Here is a 17,500-nt window from a genome sequence, read left to right as displayed (position 1 = left end):
TCTGATGGGCCGGATTTACTTTCACTTAAAACAAATAGTGGTTTTACTCGATACAAGCTACGGTTACAAAGACTTAAGAGGTCCTTTCAGATGTCTCAGTTGTTTGTTGATAACATCAGCAGTTTTCTCCACTCATAAAACTATGTAGCTAATGAGCTTCACTAAAGAACGCCATCAGTTCCCCTCATGTGGATATTAGGACAACCACAATTGATAACTCAGAACAAATCTCTCTCATTAAAGAAATGCTATTCTTGTTATCGCTGTGTTTGTGAGACTTACATCGCTACAGGTTGTTGTTGTTACCAGTTAAACGTTATCATCCACAATTTCAAGCAATACAAGCACCATTTGATATAATACGAAAGAGACATGGGGAAGGTTGATAGCGTGGAAGAATATTCTTGAATGAAAGGCCTTCGGATGGATAAGACTGAGCCTGTAATCAAATATTTGGCTGTGACTGTTTGCGTAGTTGGTCGCGAGAATGGCGTAAACTGATTGCATATTGCAAGTGATTCTGGTCATTAATGGTTTCGTGTAATTGGTGCGATCTGCGAGCCGGATGTATCGAAGCACGAACACTGGAGAAAGATTCCCTGGCATAATTGGCCGGTAACGCCATCGATTTAGTCTTAGTGGAATCATTTGGGTAGCTGATTTACTAAGGATGGTAATAACGGAATGGAGGATGTTTTTTCGTGTTTCAAGCACTTACAAGTTATTATCTTGTATGGAAAAATATTCTTTCTTTATCAACTTCTATATTATACCACCAAGTTACATATACTACCTCTCTGTAGCAGCAAGAGCGTTCAGAGCTATTAGACAAAGTAAGCCATCTACACCATGATCCTTCTCCTTTAATACGGATGGAGAATAAACGTTATCAATAATTTTAATAAATCCTAGAGGTGTAATTAGCCTCTAATTGCCAATACGTTATAAACTAGAGGTCGTGTAATTTAGAGTATCAGTGCCACTATCCATCGGATATTTATATTAAATACAAAAATGCGCTATGACAGGAATTTTGAGATCACTGCTTTGGACCGTTTGAAAGTTTTAATCATGAGTCAACTTCGTCCCTCTCTCTCTCTCTCTCTCGCTTCTCTCTCTCTCCTCTATCTCTTTTCAAGATTAATTTTGAAATAATTTCCATTCAAAGCAATCTGTGCCTCTCAAATCACTTGGATAGAATATGAAGGTGGTATACAGAATTTAGGCCAAAAGCGAAGCGGTGGAACCTATACGGTCATTCAGCAACGAAAGGAAAATTCAGAATAAGAGATTTAAAAGGTGGAACATGAGGAAAACCTCGCAGTTGCACTATGAAACAATGTTAGAAGAGGGTGGAAAGTAAGCTGGAAGAATATGAGTGGTGCGTTCGGTAAGGTAAAAGTGTTGCATCGTGGTTAAAATGGGGATATAAACGGCAGTTTTTAAAATTTGCATCCTGCTGTCGAATTAAATCGAAGGCAAGTACAGTGACTGACGATGTTCAGGAATCCGGAAGTCACAGGTGTGTATTGAACTTTTTTTTATACCCTTTCACACTTCATTTATTATATTGCATTCAAAGTTTATTAAAGTAGAATTTGTATGGCTAGTACAATAAAGCTTGAGCTTTCCAAGAGAAATCTGTGAAAGGGAACTGAATTGTTGTCAACGGCACATCAGTGCTAATGGAAGCATTGCCTCACTTTTCTCCTTTGAAAGAAAAGAAGGCATCTCGCGAATTTGAAGCAGAAGCTTTGCTAGACAAGGGACTCTTCATTTCTTTCTTGTGAATATGGTTTTAGAATCCAATCCCGTTGTACAAAGCGCTTGGTTGATCTTGGATCTTCATTTCTCTATAGATTAATAGATGACACCTTACTTCAGTTCATGCATGACGTCACGACTGAATGACACTTTGGCAGGTTCAAATGAAAACCCCTTCCGGCCGACTCGCAATGAGATTTAGAGGCTAATTATTATTGAATTGGTTTCCCTGAATTCTCCCGCCTGCAGGGCCCGTAATGGCGGTTAGAGGCTCATTACACCTTTAGGATTTTTTGGGCTCCCATAATGAGCTTTAAAGGCTAAAGGCCGACGACCATAGAATTTAATAAGGTTTATTCTCCATCCTTGTTAAAGGCGAAGAATCATGGCCGTAGTTGCCTTATGTTAGCTTATGGTTCTGGATGCTACATTTTGATGCACTGGGGTGGCAGAAGTAGGATGGGGGCACATCGTGTAAGCTGAGGAAGATGAAATATTATTCCTTAAAAAATAGGGATTGTAAGCGCCGTCTTTGCTGGCAACAGCGGGTAGGTAACTGTTGCAAGTGTCGTTTTCTATTAGTATCAGCTTTAATACTACTAAGTTGCGTGAGAGTTCTACTTACGCTACAGCTAAAATATGGCATAATTTGCCTAGTGCAGTTGTGGAGTCCCATGACCTCCAAATGTTTAATTAAGCGAGAAGCAGATTCATTCCTGCTTTCTGCTGACGTTTTCCTGAATTCATGTGTATCGCTTTTATTTTCTATTGCCTCATATTTAATTATTGAGTATTTCATTATTAATAACTTACTCTCTGGAGGCTTAATTCCCTTTAGATCCTTCTTCGGCTTATACGTAGTTTGCCGACCATCCATAAAGGTTTTCAACAGACGTTTTAAAGGAAGAAAGAAAAAAGAAATATAAAAGGGAAAGGTAAGGAAAAGAAGAAGGAGATTCAGAAAACACACCTAATATATGAATGAAGACAGGTACTGGAGAGAAAGGGAGCCTTTCATGTTTAGAAAGTGCAAAAGGGCATGGAGGATAGGTGAGGTGGGAGAATGTTTTCTGAACGGTGGATTCGTCAAGAATTCAGTAGTTCAAGTTTAACTGCTGCAGCGACCTTTGAGCAATTACACACACACACATATATATATATATATATATATATATAAGTATATATATGTATTGGGTATCTATATATATATATAGTATATATATATATATATATATATATATATATATATATATATATATATATATTATATATAATATATATATATATAATATATATATCTATAGTCAGTCACTCCTGTTAGTAAACAAATAATAAAATTCTTTGTTTACAAATCCTCGTTATGTAGATTCCTTTGCTTTGCCTACTAATGGTGCCATTAGCGACACCATGAGACCATTAGCGACCATTATTATTGGCATATTTTGAAATCTGTGGATAGCGTGGTCCAAAAGATGGCCTCTCTAATGCCCCTCGGGATGTGCTTTTCCTCATCAACCTTAAGTAATCGGAGCCGAGGAAGGAAATGACACCATTTCTCAAATAGTAAGTTTGTGTTAGTGCTAATTTCACCCCGAGGCTTTTGTCCATTAGGAGGAGAGAGGGAAGCCATAACTCTGCGGGAATGGACGCAGTAAGAACCGCAGTTTCTAAATGAGTTTATTCTCTCTCTCTCTCTCTCTCTCTCTCTCTCTCTCTCTCTCTCCATTCCTTCGCTTCGTCCCTTCTTCGCCTTCTGGCATGGCCAGAAGACCTCAGGGATTAACCCCAAGGGAAGCGTAGAGCCTCATCTGGCCGAGATATGAAGGCTCCGTGAAAGGGACCTTTCTTCTTCTCCTTATTCACATTATTTCTATTATTTCTGTTAAGGAGAGACGACGAAGAAGAGGTAAGGACTGTGGATGATGATGGTGGTGATAGGGCACGAAACGAGGTATCGAGGAGGTAGGAGGAAACTAGTTAAAGAGAAGTAATCAATAGGAATGATATTGATAGGATATACACCATATGGCATAATTTGATGAATAAAAGGGTAGCCAAGAGGTACTCAGTAAAAGAGCATATAATTAATGAGCACAGAAATGAGAACGATTGACTTGTCGTTTGGGTTTGTTTCTGCCACGAATTAAATGTAGGTTGCGTCATGATCCATACATCCCCAGCTAAGCTGTAATATCATTAACAAGAGCTGATAGTCTGATTAGTCTGATAAATCGAGATCAAAACACACAATTTCCATTTATATATTTTTTTAACTCACTGAGATGTAGTTATATTCAGCGTAAAACCATTCACTAAAACGCTTTGATTGTAGTTTAATGATTATTCTTTTCATAATATATGTGCTACGAAGTCATTTCTGCATTGTTAATTCATTATTATTAGATCATTATGATCTGTATTCATGTGTGACATTATCATAAAGGTGCATATAAGACACATAAAGCTCTGATTGCTTATTTATCTTTGGAAAGTGTTTATGTGTACATTTATGTTTGTTCGTTTATTATTTGTTCAGACTTGCTGGCTCTTTGTTCATAGGTTGACATTCACTCCTTTACTAAATATTCTTTGTCTCTTGTTTTCTCTCTGTCGATCTATGATCTCGTAGGTCTCGAAAGTGTTTTCTGTCGTCCTGTGCTTTGTTATCCTTCTTTTGTTCGACTCTCTCTCTCTCTCTCTCTCTCTCTCTCTCTCTCTCTCTCTCTCTCTCTCTCTCATGACTCTAAGGGTAAAACGTGTGAGATAACATGAGACCTCTCTTTTCGAACATTTCAATCGTGAGATAAACTAGCTGCTTTTGAAGCATCTTCCAAAGGATCTGGACCTGAAGCCTCCCTGCCCCACGCTTTCCTCTGGTGTTCTTTTTCGAACCTTAACTTATTGTCTTCGTAATTTCTGGCACTTGAATCCCGTAAAGTTCTCTTCTCTAGATCATTTAACAAGCAATGAGTCTGAGATTGCACGGAGATGAGGTTCTTACATATCTCACGAAAGATTTCGACTTTTTCCAGATTTTGAAGTCATAACAAAATAAAACTGATTACCTGTAAGAATCTCATTCCTGATTTTCTCTTATATATATTTATTTTTTGTATTTTACAATTTCTCCTGTTCTTTCGTCTTTCTGTTGTCTGTTTGTTAGTGTCTTTCACGCTTACCTTGTTTTGGCAACCCCTCCTACACAGTTCAAGGGATTTTATACAAACCTATTACTAAGATAGACCCTTATGAATAAATGTGCATGAAAGTAGGTCTTCAGCTTGTCTAGCCGTCAGTGGGTGTGTGTGATACGTTTACCTTATGTTGCAAATCCTATACTGCTGAAAGATTAAATCCAACCTTGGTACAAATGTTAAATCATCGTGCATGGATGTGAATACAACGAAATTTTTGGTCTTTCTGCCCCCTTGTTCTTCTAACCATCTGTCTGTGTGTCTGTTACTTCGTGTCATCAGGATTCATCCTCAACAGTTGGCGGGGTTTCGAATGAAATTTAGTGCAAAGGTAGACCACCACGCAACGATTTGCATGAAGGGAAATCTCTATCTGTCCATTCAACTTCCTATCTGTCGGCTCTTCGATTTATTTGTCACGTTTACATTGCCATTGCAATTCGTATGTGGTAGAAGGGATGTCACTCAGACTTGATACATGGACTCCATCCATACGATGAAGAGATTTCAGTCATACTTGGTTCAAAAGTAGATACTCATGTGTATGAAGAAAGATCATCCGTCTGCCACATGTATTTGCCTATATGCTTGACTGTCCATCAGCGTGTGTATGTGTTACGCTAACCTTGTCATCGCAACTCCTGACAGTGTTGGGGGATTTAGCCAAATTTAATTCAAAGGTAGAAAGTCATGCATAGATGTTCATGAAAAGAAAACATTTCTCATGTCCTTCAGTCTGTGTGTTTGTCACATGTAACTACTGATGACAGCTCTATCTCAATCAATCTTAGTACAAATGTAGAGAGGAGCTACAGATGTCCATGAAAGAAAGAAAACCATCCTCTTGCTTGTCTGTCTGTGTTTCTGTCACATTTACCTTGTTTCTCCACCCGTCTGAGAGATGAGTTGGGTGGAGACGGTTGGGAAGATGTATTTCTCTGATAACGATATCAGAATGCTTCGTACATTCATCAGTCCACATCTGTCCATAAACTTCTGATCTCGCGATTCGTTCTAACTATATTTTACATTTTTATCGGTACTAAATTAATGGAAATCATACTAAATACTCACCATTGCTTACTTTACATGACACCAGTAAACACTGCTTGAAACAACGACGTGACAATGTTAAGTTGCACATTGGCCGAGATTTTGCCTGATTTACAGGAGATTTACCCATCATCCTACGATGCAAAATATATTTACTATTACGAAGAATATTCTGGTTTCGGAGAACGCACTTTGTCTCTGCTTACACAGCATCGTATTAATATCTTCTCCGGCAATTCAGTAATACAGTTAAGTACTCGTAAGACAAAAGGGAGAGATATCCTGAACCTGTGTTTTTATTTTTTATTTTTTTATTATTATTTTTTTTTTTGTCGGGTGGGAGTCCCATGAACAATAGAGTTCCCAGGACCCTCCTAACTACATATCAGTTTAATGGTAATGTTCGGTCATTTAAGTTACGTGCAAAAATCCCTTGTTTCTAGGTGGTTCAAGCAAGAATGAGAGTGAATGAAAAATTGTGAATATTAAATAAGAATTAAGTGAAAGAAAGGTTGAGAAGAGTAAATAGACATGAAAGGGCCTTGAGGAAATAAGGAGCAAAATATTTGTTCGTCAGTATGAACACATTTTTGGAATTCATACGTACACGAATTGCCTGGAAATAAATTTCTTTTCGCAAATGGATATCACGATGCATTTTCCCAGGCAGTTATTAATGATAATATAAGTCGTTCCGAGAAAAAATTGATGTATTGTTATGAAAGCATTCGAGTAATGACATTGGGAGAAAGCTATTTATCAAGAATGATATATTTGATGACATATTGACATTCCATTCGGCAAAGCAAATAAACATTATTTCTTTTCTAACGATATTGAATGGATAGAATGATGGAATATTTTATTTTGGATATTGTAAAATAAAGTTCAATGCCGTCTATAATTACGACTGGGGAAATAATAGCATATCAATTCTTATTATTTTATGAAATTTGTGTTTTGTTATTAAGCAGAACAAGACAGTCTCTCTTGAAACTATGGCATGGAAGTACCACTGAGTCGAAATACTGAATTCATGAACATACACAAAAATCTCAACAACAATTCTTGGGATCCTTTCATATGCTGCATAGTCAGCATATTTTTGGCCGCATTGTCGCGCAGTCAAAACATGTCTGCCACTGCAATCCCAACCACTTTTATTGGTATGCCAACCTTTACTGCGAAACCTTCGGACATGTAGCGCACTTTTCTGTATCAACAAACGTAGTGCTTCACGTTTCAACATTGATGAGTATTTGTTACATCTATTCGGACATGGATAAGTATTTTTACCATAGAATTTTATCTTGGCATTTCTTTTCTGTCGAGATCAATTTTTTCCGCCTTTTTTATTCTGGGGTCTCTTTCGAGCGTATCCCCTATTGTGTCGCTTCACTTCTTGAAAGAATGCTCCTTTTTCATGCATTTCAGCCGCCTGCCTTTTCTAAGATGGTATGGCGTCGTTAACCTTTATTAGAACCTCAAAAGTTCAAGGGAAGGTGCAATGCATTACTATCCTACAACTATTCACCTTTTACTTTGATAAGGAAGTCGAATTCTGTGCACGAAGTTTATTTTACCTTGACACTTCATTGGTTTTATTTAATTTTATTTAAGGTTATTTCAAAATTTTACCGACTATATTTCGTTCTTCGAATGGACAAAGATCGATCGTAAAGCAGAAAGATGAATTTTATTGAGTTATAAAGCTTAATCTTTCCTTCATGCTTTGGAAAATTATATTATTCTACTCGTGTGATAAGACGACGAGATGAACTCAAGAAGACCAGATTTAAGAGAAATCGACGAAAGGGAACTGAATTGTTGTAAGCGGAACATCAGTGAAAATGGAATCATTGCCTCACACTATCTCCTTTAATTAAAGGCAAGAAGGCAGCTCGCGAATTTGAATTAAAAGTTATGCTATTCAAGGAAATTGCATCTTTCTTGAGAAAATAGTGTTAGAATAGGATCCCGCTCCGCAGATCGCTCTGTTAATCATAGACTTTCATTTCTCGACAGTTTATTAAACGAAAGCTTACTCCAGTTGCTGCTTGAAGTCAGGACTCACTGACACTCTGGCAGGCTCAACTGAAAACCCTTTCTGCCGACCCGTAATGAGATTTAGAGGCTAATTAATACTGAATTGGTTTCCTTGAATTCTCCCGCCTGGGCTCGTAATGGCGGTTCGAGGCTAATTACACCTTCAGGATTTTTCGGTGCTCCTGTAGTGAGCTTTAAGGGCCAAGGGCCCACAGTCATAGAATTTAATAAGGTTTATTCTCCATCCTTATTAAAGGAGAAGAATTATGGATGTGGTGGGCTAACGTTCGCTTATAAAATTCTTTCTCTCTCTCTCACTCTCTCTCTTAAAAGATTCCAACGAGTCTCTGACTGACTATATTAATGACACTGAATCAACCGAAGAGATTTTAACAAGCTACCGTGGAAGCGGAGGCCAAGGGATCTTTCTGAAACCAAAATACTCTTCACAACTGTAAAGATATATTTCATCGTAGGACGAATCTGGATTTTTAGTAAAACTGACAATCATTGCAACACTTATTTTCGTCACATCCTATAAATCGTGCAAAATATTGGCCGATGTTCAACTTCACACTATCACTTCAGAAGTTTCAAGCAATGTTCACTGAAGTCATATAAGCAAGCAATTATGAGCATTTAGTATGATTCGTTAAATGCGCATCGATCAACACAAATAACATTATAGTTTGAGTGAGATCTCATCAAAAGAGCAAAGAGGAGTTGCGATTTCTACTTACACGTGAAAAACACACTGACGAACCGACAGAAAGGTAAAGGATCTCCCTTCATGAATATTTATGCAAAATAGGCTACCTTCGTCATTATCTTGACTGTAATCCCTCCACATGTCACGAGTTGCAATGACGAGGGAAGCGTAAAACGCACAATGTTCGACAGACAGCCAGGCAGATAGACAGACGAATGCGTGCGAGACAAGTGGATGAATTTTCCTTACACAGGCATTCCTTTTCACCTCACAAGATATGCGATGACTAGGTATAAAATATATGCAAAATAAAGATTCAACAGATGGGCAGTTGAATGGACAGATAGACGAGGTAGATGATCTGACTTCATGCAAATCTATGCATGGCCATCTACCTTCTTACCAGATTTCACTGAAATCTCTCCGGTCGTAGAGGTCATTATGAGACTGACACCGAAAGACAGACGAACACTCGGATCATCTTTCATCAAGTACACTTACGCGTGATGGTTTACATTCGCACAAAGTTTAACTGAGACATCTTCAACTGTTTAAGATAAGTTTTCCCCAACAGATTGACATGTGGTTAGACGAACAGATGGGAAGACCCGCCGACATTATCCTTTTCTTGACATCTATGCACGGTAGTCTACATTTATACCAAGTTTGGCTGAATTCCTTCTAATCGTGAAGGATTTCTAATGACAAGGTAAGCGTATCACGCATGCTGTGGCGGGAACACATGGTGACGATCTACTTTCACGCACATTTATGCATGATGGTCTACTTCTGTACCAACTTTGAAATTCCTTTAACTACGTGGGAGGTGTTGAAAAGCCAAGTAAGCGTGAAGTGTACATTAACAGACGGACAACAGAAAGACAAACAAGAAAATGGAGAAACAATAGAATGTTTCAACCAATAAGTATATGAAAGGATATCAGAAGTTACATTCTTACAAGTCATCACGTTTCCTTTGTGATAACTTCAAAATCTGAAAAAAGTCTGAACCTTTCGAGAGAGTTGCAAGAAGCTCATCAACAAGCAATCTCATTCTCGTTATTTGCGAAATGATCTTTTTCAAGAGAACTTTACGGGATTAAAGTGCCAGAAATTACGAAGGAATAAGTCAAGGTTCGAAAACGATCAACAGAAGAAAGCCAAGGACAGGGAGGTTTCAGGCCCACATCTTTCGGAAGATACTTCAAAAGGAGGTAGTTTATCTCACGATGGAAACTTTGAAAAGAGAGGTCCTAAATACAGTCTTGAGACAGGAGAGAGAGAGAGAGAGAGAGAGAGAGAGAGAGAGAGAGAGAGAGAGAGAGAGAGAGAGAGAGAGTTTGTTGAACAAAAAAAGGATCACGAAGCACAGGACGAAGGAAGACACATTCCTGACACCTACGAGACCATATATCGACGCAATGAAAACAAGAGACAAAGAATATTTATTAAGGGAGGGAGTGAATGTCACCCTTTGAACAAAGAGGCAGCTAGTCTTTGGATGAATGATAAACGAACAAACGCATAAATATACAAATAAACTCAATTCGAAAGGTAAATAAACAATCAGAGGTTTTTGCATCTTATATGCGCATTTAAATCTCAATCTCAGATTAATATAGTTCCTAATATTCTAATAATTTGCCATGCAAAGTTTACCTCAACACAGCAGAGGTAAAGATAATGAATATTAAACCTCAAAAAGAGTTTCAAGGATGGGTTCTACATTAATTGGGGATGTAACAAGAATCAACCGACATCCAATCAGTGATGCCGTTTTTTCTTCACAACATTGGCTTAAGCATGTTACCATATGCAGTTCATCTGATTTTTTTACCTTACTTATGATTTAAGGGTTAGAATGTGTATTTTCCGATGTAGAATTATTTTCCATGATGTTAAAAAAATACACGTCACTAGCTTAATATGAAGTATTTATGACGAAGAAAAATAAAGGATTTCAATAAAATTCATTTGTATAAATAAGCAGGATATGTTTTATACCTTTATTTTTCATAATAAAACATAAAAAGGCAAAGTGAAGAATTTTTTTCTTCAGTTCCGTGGCCTGTGGTCGGAAAAGCCACGGAGGGTTGCCAGATGTCACCAGAAAGCCACACTAATAGACGAAATTCCTCAAAACAGCAACCCTGCATGATCCAATACATCCTAAGAGGTCACAGAAGGCAAAAGAGAACACAAAAATCATCGTTTTTATTTCTCTTTCTGGTTCAGTTTCTAGGCCCAGGAAGGCACTGATAATGTCTTTTGCTGAATTTAGCTTGATCTCCGTTTAACTATAAAATTCTGCCGTATGCTGTATTTCCTGTCATTATCATTACTATTTTATTTATTCTCTCTAACACTTCCTCCTACCTCCTCGATACCTCTTTTCGTGCCCTATCACCACCATCTTCATCCACAGTCCTTACCTCTTCTTCGTCGTCTCTCCTTAACAAGTTCCTCTATGACAGAATAAAAACAGAAATAATAGAAATAATGTGAATAAGGAGAAGAAGAAAGGCCCCTTTCACGGAGCCTTCATATCTCGGCCAGATGAGGCTCTACGCTTCCCTTGGGGTTAATCCCTGAGGTCTTCTGGCCATGCCAGCAGGCGAAGAAGGGACGAAGCGAAGGAATGGAGAGAGGGGAGGAGAGAGAGAGAGGAGATAGAGAGGATGGGAGAGAGAGAGAGAGAGAGAGAGAAGGAAGGAATAACAAGGCAGAATAAACTTCATTTAGAAACTGCGGTTCTTACTGCGTCCATTCCCGCAGAGTTATGGCTTCCCTCTCTCCTCCTAATGGACAAAAGCTTCGGGGTGAAATTAGCACTAACACAAACTTACTATTTGAGAAATGGTGTCATTTCCTTCCTCGGCTCCGATTACTTAAGGTTGATGAGGAAAAGCACATCCCGAGGGGCATTAGTGAGGCCATCTTTTGGACCACGCTATCCACAGATTTCAAAATATGCAATAATTATGGTCGCTAATGGTCTCATGGTGTCGCTAATGACACCATTAGTAGGCAAAGCAAAGGAATCTACGAATCGAGGTATTGTAAACATTCGAGGCAAGGGATTTTAAGATTTGTTTTGTTTTATATAAATATATATATATATATATATATATATATATATATATATATATATATATATATATATATATATATATATATATATATATATATATAGTAGAGACATAGATAGAGAGAGAGAGAGAGAGAGAGAGAGAGAGAGAGAGAGAGAGAGAGAGAGATATGTATCTATATCTATATATAGATATATATATATATATATATATATATATTATATATATATATATATATAATATATTATATATCTATATATAGATATAGATACATATCTCTATAGATATATATATATATATATATATATATATATATATATATATATATATACTATATATATATATATTATATATAATATATATATATATATATATATATATATATATATATATATATATATATATATATATGTGCTATTTTCTTTACAAGAGGTAGATTCCAAGAGTAGAAAAGACTTCGAGTCTATTTGCCCAGATATTGGTTAACCTCTCTCTCTCTCTCTCTCTCTCTCTCTCTCTCTCTCTCTCTCTCTCTCTCTCTCTCTCTCCGGAATGTAGAGTCAATACAGTACCTATTGGAGATAGTAATATGACTTCTTAAGCTGTTGAGTGGATTGTTAAAAAACACCCTATGCAAAACACTGCCACTACACTGGTCATTCCATACACCTACGCCAGAAGCAATCTAGCAGTGCATCAAACTGCCTAACATCTACTTCTTCATTTCCACCTTGCACACTATCCAACTTCTCGGATGCTGAGGGCCCATTATTTACAATACCTCTTTCACTTCATTTATCCATCATTCTCTGCTGCATCTTTCTCTCTTCCTTCCTTCCAAACATTTCTGAGATATAGTATATGGTTGAACCATCTCAAAAGGCCTTGATACATTTTTGCAACTACACAACCTTTTACCACTACTTCGAAGACTTCGCATTTCTAACCCGCCCAGTTCGTATCCACAAATACTACAAAATCAATTTTCTTTACAGCTTCCACCTGCATTCTTTTATTTATATTTTTCATACACACTTCACTTCTGTTGAGGAGAGTTGGCTCAAAAATCCCTTCGTGCTTTTCAGCCTTGGCTCCCATAGACACTCCAGGTTTCCTTCAAATCTTTTACACGCATTTTGCTACCTTTCTTGCTTCACCTACTCTGTAACTCACCTCTTCCCTCATCACATTATCTTCGTAAATATTTACTTCCGAATACTCATCATCCTTAGTAACATTCACGCGCGCGGCGAAAGAGAGAGAGGAGAGAGAGAGAGAGAGAGAGAGAGAGAGAGAGAGAGAGAGAGAGAGAGAGAGGTAACTTGTAACTAAAACAAATTCAACATGTTTGTCATCTTATCTCCACACAAAAATTAACAGTAATAAAAATTATATACAATATCAGAAGTTTAAATTCTTTTGGAATGATTACTTCCTTGGCGGGTCTCAAAAAAAAAAAAAAAAAAAAAAAAAAAAAAAAAAAAAAAAAAAAAACACACACAACACACACACACACACAAAACGCTTAATGTAGTGACCCTAAGAAACAGTCGATTTCATCTTAAAAAAAAAAAAAAAAAAAAAAAAAAAAAAAAAAAGAGGGCTGAAAATCCAATCAAGAGTAAAAACTAATATTTACTAATGCCAGAAGGAAACGCGAATCCAAACAAAACTGCAGATATCCTTCTATTCCACGATATAGCCCCATTAAGCGAGCGGAAAGTTTTGGTCTCGAGCAAAGGGATTGATTTCCTTTCCCAAAATTGAATGGGAAGGTAAAATATGTGGCGCTCTCTCGTGCGTAAGCTCATTTCAGTTTGAGGTGGTGTCATCAGGAGGGTTAATCCGCTCGTTGTCTGAAGAGATTGGTTTTTTTTTAATGTTGAACGATAAAGTGTCTAAAACGTTTTTGGAAATGGACAAAGAAAACGTTATATTGTTAAGTTTCCATAGAAAAGGCTCACCTCAAGGGGTAATTCCGATAATGTGTATAATTAGTGTTGTCCAATATCAGTGTCTCATATTGGACTAATAATAAGTGGACAGGATGAAAAGTAAAGACAAAATGTGGGTGCAGCTAGGATCCAAATGGACGCTGAAACATTCTTTAGTTATGCCTACAGTGTACCACATGATGTGCATGACGGCATTACCTCCTATGAGGAAACCCTAAAGAGGAAAAACAATTAAAATTGCAATTTTTTCAAGATTTCACGCAAACTGTATATTAAAAAGGTGGTGTGCGTGAAGTTCAACATACGTGTAGAAAGAAGTACCTCTGCATATGTATACACATATAGATAGATTAAAATAACCATTTATTATTATGAAAGGGGTTATGAAAGGGGAACATCATATAAGAGCGTCTGACTAACTCTCTCTCTCTCTTCCTCTACTCTCTCCTCCTCCGGTCACATCTCATCTCTCTCCTCTCGCTCTCCCAAATAGCAACTGCAGCAGAAGAAGAAAGGGAAAAGAGAAAGTTGAAACCCAATCAAATGGCCAAAGCCTTCCCAAACCTTTCCCAGTCGGCCCATCCTGGACCACAGGGGAAATAATGAAAAGAGAGAAAAAACAGGTCCCATAGATCAGGTGCTGAGAGAAAACAAACTGCTTTCGCTTTGCACTGCATCACGAAGGAAAACTTCACGTCTTTTTTCGACAGTAACCAATGGATGAAAAAGTGCAATCCAATTCTCTCTCTTCTCTCTCTCTCTCTCTCTCTCTCTCTCTCTCTCTCTTCTCTCTCTCTCTCTGAGGGGTAACCAATTAAATAAAAATTATAAGTTTCCCTCGAAGTCAAATTTGAGATAAAAATACTATAGTATAAAATCTGACACATACGTATCTTTGTCGTCTACCACTGACTTGACGTGGTACTATAATGCTCCCCCCACCCCCCACCCCACCCTCTCTCTCTCTCTCTCTCTCTCTCTCTCTCTCTCTCTCTCTCTCTCTCTCTCTCTAAACTGTGAGAGAGCGAGAGAAGTCAAGAAATTAAAACTTGTTATAGGGTTTTTCCTTCACGACGAAGGAATTGAATCTAAGGCAATATTCAAAATACACTTAACAGAATTCCAGCCTTTTCATTCTTACTTTGCGCAATTCAGTTCTTACACTCGGGCAAAATTAAGAAGAAAATACTTTGATGAAAAGCTAAACAAAATTTTATGAAGCTCACAAAAAAAAATCATTTTGTGAAGAAATTCCACACCACTCAGAAATAATAATAAGTAAATAATTTATATAAAAAAAAGACTTAAAACAGTCATCATTTACGTTCAACACAGATAAAAGCATTGATTTATAATGAGCCAGGGATTGTTTCAATTTCAGTTCCAGTCATAATTAAAAGCTAAGTAAATATTCCAAGAGCTGCCTCATTACTTATGTAGAACGTAACGAAAATAGCACATCAGTTATAAAATGGACCTCTTAACCTTTCCTAAAGTAATATTCTCTCACGGGGTGAAATGTACATTAATGTAATCAAATAACAAGTCATGAAAGAGACATTATAGCATTTCTGCTTGAATTAGTTAACATTTACTTTACCTTTGACGTCATTGGAACTGCCTCATCAAAGCACTTGTTTATATTTATTTCAATGATTATAATAATAATAATAATAATAATAATAATAATAATAAAGTTAAGTTACTAGAAAGCATCGCACCGACATTAGTTAAAGCTACTGACCGTTCAAATTATGGACCATAGACTTCCAGCAATCGATGTTCATACTCAATAGTTGATAATGAGACAATCACGGGAGCATTACTCACTCTGTCTCTCTGTCTCTCTCTCTCTCCAGAAGACCAACGATTTTTCCCTTCTTCCTTTTATCCAATACTTGTTACATTCCCCTCCCTCAATCTATAGATATCTCTTCGATTCGAATGATCAATTTATCCCTTAAAAATAGAATTCACTATTTCTCTTCATATTTGTGAAGTCTGTTTTAGTAACCATAAATCAACAAATCAATGCTCATCATACAAGTCAATATGAACAAAGCTTTATGAACTTTAACACACAGACAAAAATAATCATTCAAACTTTGAAAGTGCACAATGACTTGTGACAGACAGATATAACCACTGAAAACAGCGTTTTATATTCCTCCACACACAGTAAAAGTGAACAGAGCTTTATAAATTTGAACACAACGCCCCCCCCCCCCCTCTTACCACACACACACATACACAAACAGTCATGTAAACTCTGAAAGGGGACAAATATTGTGACAAACAGACAGAGAACCAACAGCGTCAGGAAGCAAAGGAAGGTCCTGGGCCATTCACTCAGGCAGGATAACTCTTAATCCTGCTCCTCCAACTCTTTCGCCTCCTCATCCCACCCCCAACCCCGTTGCCTTTGGTTATTCCAATCCACTAACGCCGATAATGGATCTCCAATACCGAAAACAAGGTATTTTATGAGCTACTCGGCTTCCCTCAAAGAGTCCCCTTCTCCCTCGTTGCTAAAGCCGCTGTCGCTGAGCGAACCGGACGTTATTTTCCTTATATTAAAACAATACCTGTAAAACGCTACTTTCTTAAGTGCAATTATCGACGATAAAACGGTGACAGTCAATTGATGTCGACTCTGACGGGCTGCCCAAGTGCAGGAGTCAGGACCCCGTGCTGGCATATGGCCATCTTAACCTGAATGAATGAACGAATAACGATGTCGACTCACGTGGGAGTTCCAGAACATGTTAAGCCTTCCGTTCGAAACATTGATTTTATGAATAACGTGATTATTCGTACGTTTACTATACGCGCGCGCGCACACAGACACAGACGCGCGCCACACACACCACACACACACACATATATATATATATATATATATATATATATATATATATATATATATATATATATATATATATATATATATATATTAAAAACCTTGGAAACGGGTAACATCTCCATACGCAAATGAAGGAAATTTTACCTTGAACGGAAAATAGCTTAAAAAAAACTACACTCAAATCATTTTGCCATATAAAGGGACTATTTCAAATAATATTATGAACTTCCACCTTCATGAATATTCCAAGCATGGTACCGGAATACAAAGTGTAGGGTTTTTCAATCATTCAGTGATCAATGTGGGTTCGAGCGCTATCTGGGCCAGAGAAATCAACAATACCCAATTCTGAGTGCAATACATTCTACAGCGAAAAATGTTTTCGCAGTAATTGGATGACATCTAGGAACAATATAATAATTCAGCATCAATAGGACGGACTTTATTCGTTTTCACTTCTTTTCCATTGAAGATCAGTACCTATACTAGATCTCAATCTCGTGATTCTGAGTTGGAGAACTTGGATGAATGAAAAAGATTTAATAACACGGAAAAGGACTGAATATAAACTTTAGGCCAAAGACCAAGCACTGGGACCAATGAGGGCATTCAGCGCTGAAACAGAAATTGACAGTAAAAGGTTTGAAAGGCGTCACACGAAGAAAATGTCGCAGTTGCACTGAGTCAATTGTTAAGTGAAGGTGGAAAGAAAGATGGAAGGAAGGGAATATGAAAGGAGGTACAGTAAAAGGAACGAAAGGGGTTGCAGGTAGAGGTCGAAGGCACGCTGCAAAGAACCTTAGTTCATGCCTACAGTCCACCTCTGT

At 37.4% G+C, this 17,500-nt stretch overlaps 1 protein-coding gene across 3 annotated transcripts in view; it reads right to left on the bottom strand.

Annotated features, from left to right (window-relative positions):
* LOC135212084 (WSCD family member AGAP003962-like) overlaps positions 1-17,500 on the bottom strand; it is an 885,772-nt gene that overhangs the window by 696,032 nt on the left and 172,240 nt on the right. The gene's annotated exons all lie outside the window — the stretch shown is intronic.

Source organism: Macrobrachium nipponense, chromosome 40, assembly GCF_015104395.2.
Source record: "Macrobrachium nipponense isolate FS-2020 chromosome 40, ASM1510439v2, whole genome shotgun sequence".
Taxonomy (NCBI): domain Eukaryota; kingdom Metazoa; phylum Arthropoda; class Malacostraca; order Decapoda; family Palaemonidae; genus Macrobrachium; species Macrobrachium nipponense.
The sequence above is the reverse complement of the archived record's forward strand: the minus strand, read 5'-3'. Positions and strand labels throughout refer to the sequence as shown.